This window comes from Hakea prostrata, chromosome 1, assembly GCF_041222555.1.
Source record: "Hakea prostrata isolate BN-2017 chromosome 1, UWA_Hpros_2, whole genome shotgun sequence".
In the NCBI taxonomy this organism is placed as follows: domain Eukaryota; kingdom Viridiplantae; phylum Streptophyta; class Magnoliopsida; order Proteales; family Proteaceae; genus Hakea; species Hakea prostrata.
The window spans coordinates 68604815-68616622 of record NC_142600.1 but is presented as its reverse complement, the minus strand read 5'-3'; the positions used below and the strand labels follow the sequence as shown (position 1 = coordinate 68616622).

The following is an 11808-nucleotide window of genomic DNA, read 5'->3' as shown; positions in this document are numbered from 1 at the left end:
TATGTTGTACCTAAAATGTTAGTGTTAGAATAATAATATTTTGTTTTTGGTTGTAGTATTCTCTAAGCATGGATCTACTGTTTCTTGGCTTCTATCAATTCCATAGCAGCATAAACATAACGAATCCAAATCTTTAAGTGCTGAAAACTCTTGAGTCTCCAAGATGATAAGGAACCATGGAGATGGCCTTACCTTAAAGATCACCCAAGAGAAAGAAAGAGAGATCTACATCATCATGATGATAACTACCTATTACCAAACAAAAAGAGAGTTTATCAATGATAGTGAATGGTGAGCTAGGGTGTGCGGCACGTGAACCAAAGACAATCAATTAAGTAACTAATGGTTTACTAACAACCTAGTATCCTTGAATTGTAAAGCTTGAACTGATCAAACTGTTTGATGGAATAACCGACACCCACCTCATATATACGCATCATTAGAAGAAAGAGGAAGCTTTGCTTTGATATCATATTAGATTTCAACCCAAATGCTCGAAGTTTAGATGAAGGTACTAACGGATATATAAAGATACATCCAAGCTCCTGAAAAATGGATTTGAAATGACAATACCTAACAAGGTTTGACTGTAGGCCATAAAAATCTGAAGGGTTATATAGCTGTCACTTTAAGAAGATATTTAATTAAGGAAGAAGACTATATCATATCGGAAAAAGAAGAGATGACTCAATTGATTATTTAAGAAGCATTCCCTTGCATATGTTGCCCATCATGAAGAAAATGTACAATGGAAGCTGCCTGAATTCTGTTTTCATACAATGTATAAGTAAATGATTACTGATATAGAGGGGGTCCTTGTTATATGTTGGCGTGTGTTACAGATTCAGATTATATGCTTTTTTTTTCTTCTTCTAAATCAAGAATGCATATTATTCAATAACTAAAAAAGAAAAAACGCGAGGAAGAGAAGAGGAAAAAAAAAAAAAAAAGGAAAGAAAGCAAAGATGACTCAATAGATTAATGTAATCGATGTTTTAATATGACATGCTATATCAATGGGTAAATCTGAAGATGAATCATCATGTAATAAGAGAGAATACAATGGAGGTCTATCAAGAACACTTAAAGGCCTCTACGAAAAATCTTTGTAGTTAACTTCTAACTTTAGATCCCTAAAACTTACTATATACCCTAGCTTAGACAACCAGACACCAAAATAAAGAAACGTTACTTATAAAAATTCTCGCAAGGATTGCTGTGGCAGGACAAACTTTACAATGGGTATAAGAAACTGAGATACACATATTTGATCCGAGAATAAATAAATTAATAAATAAATTTTTGTAACCTCTAAAAATTTTCAAGCTTAGATGGAAAATCAATATTAATTATGTTTTATATGGTAAATTTCATTCACCAATTTGTTATGGATGAACAAAAGTGTTATTAACGCTTTACGCCGTTGGATTAGAACTCGAAATGACATTAGCATAAGACGTCAGCTGAATTCTAATTTAAGCAGAACACTTACATGGTAGTTAAAACTAATTAAATTTGTAGCATGCTTGATAAACAACTCATTAATCATATCAACAGCTCAAATCAGGTGACTAAGTTGTGCTCTTTGGTGCTTCTGCAACTAAATTAGTCATATGAACAGTTTAACAGCTAAAATAAGAACAAAGTATCTTAGGAAGAACTTAGATTATCACCCATGCTACCTATTCATATCAGAAAGAAAAGATGCAAATAAGGCTTCAATAAAAGATATATAGCTTACAACTCGGTTGAAACTAAATTTGACTTGTATGAAGCAAGGGCATGGTGGTGAACTACCATGTTAAGACTTCGAAAAACCATCAGATGCTTCTTTCTTCAGTAGCTACTGAAACATACCTTGTTATGTAGAAGAAGTTGCAGGAAACAAGTGAAAAACTTCTTCACAAATAAATAGTTTTTTGCATGGAAAATTCCAAAATTCTCTCTTTCGTAGTCCGTAAACAAGTCACCCTTCCCTAATTACTTAAGCTGTAAGTTAATTCAAGCTGAAAGCACAAATAGCTGGTAATAAGAGAAGACCAACCCAAACCCGAAAACACATGAAAAAAGAAACAGGCCAGTTGAGTATTTTAAGCAATGGTGTTGTTCTTCTTCGTAAAAATCATAACTTACCTACCCTCCATAAAGCGTTCAGTCTTGGAAGCTTTCTGGGTCACGAACAACCAGCTTCTATCTTCATATTCGAAGGTCAAAGAGATTGAGTGGCTGGAGTATCACCCAGCTGGGTTTTAACTGAAACAAAAACATAAGTAACACAAACACTCTAACTAGGGTGTAAGTCAAGTCAAGCATGGTAGCATTACTAATGGCAGTCTCTTTCAAGCAATGGAAATTTCTGGAACGACAAAATCATTGTGCGTGATTTCATAGACTACGAAGAATCATCATTTTTCTTTCTCTTTAATCGAAGGGATGGGGACGAGAGAGAGAGATAGAGAGAGATGCTTAGCAGATGGAATCCTAGGTAGAGAGTAATTGACCTGCAGGTTCTTATTAGGGTTTGCTTTTCCTAACTTTTCTTACCTTTTAATTTTCTTGGATCACGGTGCCTAGCGGTGAAAAGGAGATTTATTATGCTTTGTCCAGCCAACTGGAGGAGGTCACTGCCCTGTGAAGTCAACCCCAGGTGCCACAGTAAGAATAGAAAGTGACTGAATAATTAGGGTTTCTAAGTATTGTTTGTAGACGAAGATAACATCATTCATGGGTGAAACACTCATGTGATCTCATTATCTACCTTTCTTAATTTCTGGGTCAAGACCCATCTCACCTACGAGATATTGCCAGATCTTGACAAATGTAAAGCACTGAAGCCTATTGCCCTGAGAATTTGTAGTTTTATTCTATGAATTTGATTGCATGTTGCGTCCAAAATTAACCCTTTCTATGGTGAACCATGGATAATTATGATCGCATTACTGTTTCCTATTCACCACTATTCACCAAATAAGAGAGTGACTGCAAGCCGACTCAGGTCATTGCAGAATAACACCATTCCAAAGAGGGGTTTTAATTACCCAAGCTGAAAAGCTTAATGAGTATAATAGAAGTAAATGAATATTCTCATTAAATGGTATGGTTGAGGGGTATTTATGAAAGAAACTGACTTCTTGGGACAGAAGGGACACTTCATGAAGAAGAGTTGACTGTTATTGGCCTGTCAGCACCTGACAAAGATGGTCGGGCTGGGCCGGGCTTTGGCAATCCCAAGCCCAACCCTACATAATATAATCTAAGCTCATTTCCGCCCTGACCCTAATTTAGGGCTAAGGATTATTGTCCTTAACCTAAGCCTTATAGGGCCAAGCCAAGCCCATTTTTACCCTAATTGGCTTGATTGACCATACCCTAACCTTAGCCCTGATTGGCCATATACTTGGCCCTGTCCCTAGCCTTGATTGACCCTATAGTTGGTCATAGCTTTATCCTTGTTTCTAATTCATTGAGATCAAGCATTAGGGACAAAATTAGGTCCAAGATTAGGGAAAAGAATTAGGGACAGGTTGGGATAGGCCTGGCCGGCCAAAGAATTATCTCAGGCATGCCCTTGGCCCTAGTCAGAACTAGAATATTTTGACCCTAGCTCGCTCTCGGGCCAAAATCTTGAGCCCAAACCCTATTTAGGCTCAGGGCAAATGAGCTTAGGGCGGATTAGAGCCAAACTTGCATCCCTAGTTAGGTATGGCAAAAATGCTTCCGTAGACGTGGTAGTCAGGTTGGCTGTATCTTTCTTCCTATGAGCTCTTGGTCGACCACGAAGACTCGGATTTGATGGCACGTGCGGTAGACTCGGCAATGTGGTCAAGCCTCCCAGGCTAGTATTCTTCAGATTAAGCATAGTTTAAGACCGATCTATTGTACTTGGTGCAAATACGTACACACAACATTAATCAATTTATGGCGAGTGAGATTTTTTTTTTTTTGGGGTAGAAAATGGCGAGTGAGATTTCAATATCTCATCAAGATAGAAAGCCCGGAAAGGTTGAAGAGATCAAGATAAAAACATGGAGTGGATAAAGGTTGGGATAAGACAGGAGAAGAAATGGGAATGCGAAAAAAGCTTGAGACAGCCACAAAGGAAACATGTGAATTATTGCTATATATGTCTTTGCTGTCTTGGGTCCATTTGGAAAAGAGAAAAAAAGCAGTGGAATTAGATTACTTTAGAAGGTGGAAACTAACTCTATCACTTGCAAGGTGAAATTATCTCTCCTGGGGCTTTCTAAATTCGTGTTTTGCCTTAGAATTTTTATTGTTCGATCAACAGTATCCTCTGTTTCTATGTACTCAATGAGAACAGTTATCCTGATTATTAAATGGACTACAAGAAAGACTTAGTTCTCTTGGCCTATGAATAGAAATACTCAAATGTATGTCTCACCACCTACGATGTTGTAGTGTTCATATATATATATGAAGAGATGTAGGCTGATATACTGCCATATATACAAAATGGCCTACATGTTGCAAAGACAAAAGAAGCTAGGCAACCATAATGGAAACAAGTATGTTATTATTCTATGTTTATTGTCTCTCTACTAGTTTGGAGTAGGAGTAGGTAAGTAATTGTAGTGTAATTAAGTTCATCATGATTGAAAAATACTAAAATAAAATACTACCGTGTTGTGTCATATATTGTATGACACTCTGATGAGGATTTTGCTTGGGAGTAGTGCTTGTGTCGCAGTGTTTCAAGTAGTGGCGACTAGATTAGATATCTTTTTGAATCATTGAATCTTGATTGTTAAATAACCTACATGCGCTAGAGACCGGATCCTCACCCCGTTGGGGGAGCACAGACGGCTCCCCGACGGCTTTCCAACAATACAAACATGTGGGGCCCACAGGTGAAAAATACTGTTTGAAAAAAATTAAAAAAACTTCAAATCTTCACCTGTGGGCCCCACGTGTTTGTGTGGTTGGGAAGCCGTCGGGGAGCAGTCTGTGCTCCCCCGTCGGGTGAGGATCCGGACTCCATGCGCTATTCATCGACTTAAGTAAATCTGCAACCAGTTTTACAACACATGAACCGAACCGGACCAAAATGATTTGAACGATCTTTCAGAAGTAAAACTTTCTTTTTCATTCCACTTTTCAACTTTGGTAACTGCTACCGCGGTTGGCATCACTTCCTTAACAACCTTTGGCGTTGCTGGTGATGCTTTTCTCTTCTACACCGATGTTGGCTCTGCAATTTCATTAACCTTCCTTCATCTTCATAGGCTCTTCCCTAACATTTGCTGCCGGCACATCTTCAACAATAGTGAAGATAAAGATTGATTGGTCTTCTCAATGAAATTTTAGGTTGAACGAAATTGGTCTTTTAAAATAAGTTTAGAACCAATGCTTTAGATAATCATTTAACTAAGGAGTTTTGAACAAATAAAATGCAAGTGCAAGGAAGTAATATTAGTTTTTTGTTTTTTTTTTTTCTTATTTCCAATTTTTTCTCTCTCATTTTTTTTTTTGTTTTTATTTTTTTTTTTTTTTTCGCTTCCATTTTCTTTCACTAAATTAATAAAAAAAGACATATAAAAATTTTATTTTTTTTTAAAATAAAATACATTTTTGTTTTTTTCTTTTTTTTTTTTTTTTTTTTTTTTTTTTTTTTTTTTTTTTTTTTTTATATTAATTAATTAATAAAAAATTTTTAAAAAAATTTTTCCCTCCCAAAAAAAAGGGGTTTGGAAACAAAGAAACCCCCCCTGGCACGTTGCTCTGCAACTTAGCAACTTCACAGCTGAAGAAGGAAGACAAATGGTCTGCTTTAAATCCATCATGTGGCTCTTCAGTACAGATTTTGATCTTGCATGCTTAGAATGGTCAGGAAATTTTTTCACTTGTTAAACAAGAACTTGTCCTCTGCATTCAGTGTTTCTGCCATGGAGTTTGTCTGAAAATAAGAAAATAGAAGATCTGTGACAAAAATCGATCAAATTTCTGAAGGACGACGAATCACTTGCTCCTCCTGTTTAATCTACAGACACAATTCTATCTCACCCATTTAAGAATTTTAACTCGGCAAAGCACCGGGATTAGAGTCGTATTTCTCTCTCTCTCTCTCTCTCTCTCTCTCTCTCTCTCTCTCTCTCTCTCTCTCTCTCTGTCCTCTGTTTCCTTTACCCCATCTACAATAGCGGGATTCTACACTTTTAATCGCAGGACCTTGCATGGATTGCTATAGTTGAAAACCATTTCGTTTGCATCTGCATAAGAGTTCATACTTGGAAAGGGTAATCTGGTTTTTGTGTATTTGTTTAAAATAGCAACACGATGAGGTGGGAGAAGTTGGAGGTGAGCCAGAGACTGACAGAAGAAACTCATCCACAACATAGTAGATCTGCAGGTCATAAGATCGAGTTCATTGGGCCTGGAAGAAACTCATCCGTAACATAGTAGATCTCTTGGTTGTCATGTTTTTTTCTCATGGAGTTTGTCTGAAAATACAGACCATTTTAAGTATGCAAGATCAAAACCTATATTGAAGATCCAACTGATGGATTTAGGCTCTTTTTGGTATCAATTCTCATTGTCTATTATGACTATTTAAAAGAAATAAGTATAAGAATTCATTATTGGTCAAGAATGACAAATGGTTTGGTGACATTTGTCGACAATAAATTATGGAATGAAAAATAAGTTTGGTATGTCAAATTGAAAATTTTCTAGAAATTAATAAAAAAATTAATACAAAAAAATCCTATTAATCTTAATATTAATAATTAACTAATTACCAAAAAATGCATCAAATAAAATATTAGCTTAATAATATTCATATAAACTCTAAGTTTTCCACTAAAACAATCATACTTACTACAGTATCAATGTAATGTCTATTAAAATTAAAATTACATCAAACACTTATAAAGAAAATAAGTATCAATACATTCATCATCTATCCTAATATGTTTCCACATCGGCAATGTCCAAGACCTCATCATCGGCAATGGGTACCAAACTAGAATTGATGCACTTCTTTGTTGCTTCTTTTTCTTTTTCTTTGACAATTCACTTGGCAATTCATCATCACTTGAGTCATCAATATCCAAGTCAACAGCACTGTTAGAAGAAGATCTCATCTTTGATGGTGGTTCATTTTCACTTGTGCAAATGGTACCACTCCCATCAGCAACAAATCCTTGAAATAATTTTCGTAGCTGTTCTTCATATTGTAAAGGACCATTCTTGAATTGCTTTCCTTGGGGATATTTCTGCAATTTTATTAACATAAAATAATTACCTCCTTACTCCATCATTGAATAAATAGAATGGAATAACTTGAAAGTTTGAGTTTGGTTGAAGCCAGTGGACTGGAGCTTGTGCACCAAGAAAAGCCAAAAAAAAAAAAAAAAAGAGTCTGATTTTGCCATTGTTCTCTGCCCTGCAAATCTGATTCTTCCCAGTGTCACCTCTTCTCCTCACCAGCCCTTCACCACATTCAGCTAGGATAACAACTGAGCTGTTTTTATTGTATTAAATGGCGAATATCATCCACGGAAACATGTTGTAGTTTCACTTACATTAAAGAAAATTACTGTGATTTCAAAGCAATCAATCATCGAAAATTAAAAAACCATACAAGTACCAACGCAACGATGCAGACACCATTAACTTTGATCATAACAAGAAAGAAAAAAATTCACAAAAATCTGTACACCAATACAAGAAATAAAGAGTGAATGCCCATCTTTACTAGTTGCAAAAACAGTAAGGCAGATATAACAATGCACAATTGGAAGATCACCAAGGCTCTCCTAAATAGATGGAATATTGATACAAACAAAGGCTTGTCCTCTGTTTGCTCCTATACATTTGTCGTTTCAGATTCTCTTCCAATATAGATCACACCAAACCTACCAGAAGGAGTTGAGAAACCAACCCGAAAGCAGTGGAAGTTCTCGCTCACTGAACTTTGCTCTGTTTCAACATTTCAAAGCTGAGGAAGAATCAATAATAGCTGGGCTGCAATACAACTTCTTCCCCACTGACTTGCTTAATCCCTCTCACTTGGGTTATGCTTTGAAGGGAGACATGAGAAACCATCAACTCGCACTTCACCAATCTGATTCTACAACTTCAAAGGAAGTCGAAACCATGAAATTCAAAGCCGCTTACGCTTCGAATACAGCAAGTTGACACCAAAGCTCAACAACCCCTTCTTACTCCTGTTAGCCTTAATGCCAAGCAAATCAGAGATGGGTTCATTCGTTAAGAGGAATTACAACTCCGTTCTTCTTGATCGGTTATGGATTTCTCCGGAAGCTTGTCATTAAACAGCATAGGTAGTAGTTTTAGGTCTTTCTTTTTTGGTAAACTAATTTGTAGCCATATTTGCAGTTCCTTGGCTTTCTTTCCACTTCATCTCCACTAACAATCCTTACGCCATGAAGTAGCAGTAGCGAGAAGCTTTGAAGGAGAGAATTTGAGCAGCCGCTGTTCAAACTTCAGAGTTGAGAAGAAGTGAGAGCTCGGGTTAGGGTTTGAGAGGGATTGGGAGCGACTTTTATAAAATAACGCATTTTTACCATTATACCCCCATCTTGATTTTAAAATTTCAAGTGTGCCACTACATAAATGAAGAGAATGAATTGTCCCTCATAATCCACAATGGACTTTGAGTCCATTATGGATTTTGAAGGTTTTTTTATTATTTTAAATAAAAATCAAAATGATAATAGATGCCAAATCATTTAAAACAATGAAAAAATCTCATAATAGACAATGAGAATTGATACCAAAAAGAGCCTTAAAGAGACCATTTGTCTTCCTCCTGCGATTGTGAAGTTGCAAAGCAACTGTTTTTGTTTTCAAACTCCACTGTTTTTACAAGGAAATTAGTTTATTAAAGCTTTTTATTTATTTATTTATTTTGTTAGTATTTATAATAAAAAGAAGTCCAAAGGACACAAGGGTATTTTTGTCACAAAAAAATTTAAACTAACGATTTATGTTAATTATGTCCTTATTTAATCATTTATTGAAACCACAGGGGAGCCTTATGCAAAAGAAAACTTAAACTGGACTAAAAGTGACCTGGAACAAACCTGAGGGGTCCAGATGAAAATTACCCTAGTAATATTTACTGAAAATTAAATTTTTTACATCATTAAAAAAAAGGGCAAGCAAAAACGACTTCCTAAAAAATTACTGTGATGCACCAGCCGGGAATCGAACCCGGGTCTGTACCGTGGCAGGGTACTATTCTACCACTAGACCACTGGTGCTGAGATGTTTAACGGTTGGCTGATGTTTCATCTTGAATGCTACATACACGTGTTTTGTGTGGAACAAATGTTAGTGAGCCAAGCTTGCTTTGTTTTTGTTGGGTTTCTTTGCTTAGTTGGGAGTTGCTAAAAAAGCTTTAATGGACAGATAGATATAATCTTAACATCATCGCGGCCTTCATTGTTGAGTAAGTTTGTACCTTAAAGAGTACTCCACCATGCATGTGAATATGTGATCGATGTGCCTAATAAATAAAAGCTTAATAAGAAAATGATTGAGAAGCAGGCATTAATATTAATGTGTTGCAGCATGCCTTAGCCCTCCCTCTCACCCAATTACCTCCTCTTTGTTGGACTCACTCCTACATCCATCGATTTGCATCACTTCCTGGTCCCCCCCTTCCTTGCATAATCGATCAGAACCCCACCTCTCTTCAGTGTTGAAGTAACCGATAAATATCTATACATCAATCTAGAGAGAGAGAGAGACGCGTGATTTATAGCATATGATGATATCCCACATGCAAAATACTTGAAGTGAGGCCCTCCCTTGTGAAAAAGAGAAAACCAATTACTCCTTACTCCTTATCCAAAAGCAATTGTCTCATTAACTCATTATATCTATGTGAACTATCAGCCGTGCTTTTCATGGGCCAAAGCCCAATCTAATTTACAAGTGCTGGGCAGATCTCCGTTAGGTGTTTTGGGCCTCTGTGTTGTGAGGTATAAATGCCATAGTGGGCCTGACAAGGTGAGTTGGTTGGGCTTTATAAATGGACAATATCTTTGTAGAAACTGCTTATTATTTTATGCAAAAGATCCCCTAAAATTCAAATATTTATTCTTTCTTGTTTTTCTAGCCACTTCCCATGTTGTGTTCGTACTATGACTATGTATGATGTTGTTACAATTATTTCACAATACCCAAAGTCCATTGAGGTGCAATAGGTTACGCTCACTGTTGCTTGCATTCCTATTGTCTGAGTGATTCTTTTCACCTGCATATTTAAGCTGTCAATGTTGTTCCAAAGAGTGAAGAGTACATCTAAAAGTGTGTTTTGCATCTACTCTTGGTTCCCAATAGAATTGCATGTAATACTTATATCACAACCCATTTTTGACAGTAAAGCTCGAGTAGAAACTTTATCATGAAGAATCTTCCAAATGAAGTGTGACCTTTGGTGCTAGCTTTAGATGCCACAATGCAACCCAAGTTTTTCCCTTTATGCTTGGTTGGTTTTCTTTCTTGAGTCTGTACACTGATGAAATTGTAAACATACCTGTACTTGTGGGTTGCCAGATAATCTGATCCTCTTTCTCAAAGAGAGGAATTTGGACTTTTAGGATGTCTGTGAACATATCATCAGGCCATCAATCTTTCAGCTTTTCCAGGTTTCAAGTTTTTGTCTGCACATCTATGAACTCCACCACTTTTTGAGGAGCCTAAAGATGTTGTTGGATGAGGGTATTGACTTGATCTTATTCTAGGGATCTATGAATTTGTCCAGGGGTTAATTGAATGTCCATTGCCAATCAAGTATAGAATACCTTCTTGCATGAAATCTCTAGCTTTGATTATCGTTTTCCAGCCCCATGAAGAGTTCCCTTTCACTTTTTGCCTCGTGAAAGGACCATTTCCTCCTAGACTTGGCCTTTGACAGTTATCTTTGTTTCATAAGGTTGTGTCTCTGCTTTCCCCATACTGATTGATTGGAAGTGAGGAGCTCCCAAGCCTTGCGAGATGAAGAGCAAGATTCATTACTTCTAAATTTCTTATATTCCAACCTCCAAATTATTTGCTTAACAGATCGAATCCCATTTGATTGTGTGAATTAGGGACTTGTCTCCACTGATCCCAAAAGAAATCCCTATTAGCCTTTTCCAGCTCTTTTATTGTCACTTATGGTAGCTTGAAGCTAGACATATAGTGCACTCGACAAAGCTGTTGCTATAGCTTTAATAATGAGGACTGATTTACCTGCATTACTTAGAAGGTTTGCTTTCCAATTCTTGAATTGTTTTATTCACCCTTTGTATTGGACTCTCACAATGCTTTCTCTTCAACTTACCACTTATTAGTGGTATATATACCAAGATAGATCTCCAAATCTGTTGGGGTGTGATATGAAATTTACTTGCCAAACTTCTTTTGATGCTTGCAGAAGTAGAAGGGCTATAGAAAGCTCTTGTTTTGTTGATATTGATCAATAGCTGACCTAAGTGAGCACAATCGATGTCAATTACTTAATAAAATCTTGACAATTCCTTTGACTTGATTGCCCAAACAGGATAATTTCATTAGCAAATGTCACGTGAGTCACCTTCTCTCCACCTCGAGCAATTTTTGTTCCCTTGATCTTGCTTAAATGAGTGGCTTCCTATAGGTGTGATGACAATACTTCAGCACATAAAACAAATAGGTAGGAAGACAAGGGATCACCTTGCCAAAGACCTCTGCTTGGTTTGAATGAATCTAGAGGGTAGCCATTGAGGAGAATAGAGTAGGTTGGGGCAAATATGCAAACATTACCTTATCTAATCCATTGTGCTGGAAATCCTTAGT

At 36.6% G+C, this 11808-nt stretch overlaps 1 non-coding gene across 1 annotated transcript; it reads right to left on the bottom strand.

Annotated features, from left to right (window-relative positions):
- Nucleotides 1-9174: 9174 nt before the first annotated feature.
- TRNAG-GCC (transfer RNA glycine (anticodon GCC)) lies at nt 9175-9245 on the bottom strand. Its single transcript has one exon. It is a non-coding gene; the product is annotated as a tRNA-Gly (tRNA).
- Nucleotides 9246-11808: the final 2563 nt, after the last annotated feature.